Below are 1,453 nucleotides of genomic sequence, written 5' to 3' on the forward strand. Positions count from 1 at the left end.
AGGCCACCGGGTCCAGAACGTGAACCGCAGTTGACTACGTGGGAGTCCAGCGACATAGCCATTACGCTAACTGCTGGTTCCCGAGATTCCTTAATTTTTAACAGAGGAAAAATGTGAAAGGATTCCTTAACTCAATGCCTGTGACAAACCCGACTACCTGTTGACTCTTGACAATTACAAGTATAAAATACTTGAAATTTATAAGATGTTCTGCTTTTAATGGGACAACTCAAATATTAAAATAAAAAAGGTCAATTAACATGCTTTAATGTTTTAAAATGTTACTTAGTAAAACTTACTGAGACAAGATATGCAGCACAATCTTCTACTTGGTATTTTGAACTCCTACTGATGAGCGCTACTTGATGATCAAAAGAATAAAAAAAAGAGAAGAAACCATACATATTGGAATATAACAATGCCCTGCCTCAGCTGCAGCCCCAGAAGCCCCAAGTCCAGAGACCCCTTTATCTCTGTAAGCCAGGTAGGGCCTTCTTCTTTTTTCTCTCTTCTTTGATTTCTGAATTTTCCACTTCTCCTTACCACACAGGCTGGCCCCCAGCTCAACAGAAGATCCCACTTCCATCTCCAGACTCCTGGCCTAAGGGACATGGAGGCAGAGCCCCCTACCTCAACTCCAGTCCCAGCAGCCCCAAGTCCAGAGACCCCTCCTATCTCTGTCAGCCAGGATTGCCCCCAGCTCAACAGAAGATCCCACTTCCATCTCCAGACTCCTGGCCTAAGGGACATGGAGGCAGAGCCCCCTACCTCAACTCCAGTCCCAGCAGCCCCAAGTCCAGAGACCCCTCCTATCTCTGTCAGCCAGGATCTCCCCCAGCTCAACAGTAGACCTCACTTCCATCTCCCATCTCCTGGCCTAAGGGGCACTGAGGCATAGTCTCCTGCCTCAGCTTCAGCCCCGGCAGCCCCAAGTTCAGAGACCCCCTATTTCTGTCAGCTAGGTGGGATTTTTAAATCTCATTTTCCTTGATTCGTTAATTTCTGTCTTCTCCTTACCCCGCGGGATCTCCCCAACTCAACAGCAGACCCCACTTCCATCTCCAGACCCGTGGCCTAAGGGACACTGAAGCAAGGCCTCCAGGCTCAGCTTCAGCCCTGGCAGCCCCAAGTCCACAGAACCCGCTACCTCTGTCAACCAGGTAGGGCTTCTTTTTATTTATCTATTCTTTGATTTGTTAATTTCCCACTTCTCCTTACCACACAGGATCACCCCCAGCTCAATAGCAGACCACACTTCCATCTCTAGACTCCTGGCCTAAGGGACATTGAGGCAGGGCTCCCTGCCTCAGCTCCAGCCCTGGCAGCCCCAAGTCCAGAGACCCCCTATCTCTGTCAGCCAGGTAAGGATTTTTTTTCTTTTCTTTTCTTTTTTTTTTGGAGAGTTTTTTTTTTCTTTTCTTTTTTTTTTTTTTTTTGGGGGAGGGATTTTTTT

Source organism: Tupaia chinensis, unplaced genomic scaffold, assembly GCF_000334495.1.
Source record: "Tupaia chinensis unplaced genomic scaffold, TupChi_1.0 Scaffold138400_2, whole genome shotgun sequence".
NCBI classification, from domain to species: Eukaryota; Metazoa; Chordata; class Mammalia; order Scandentia; family Tupaiidae; genus Tupaia; species Tupaia belangeri.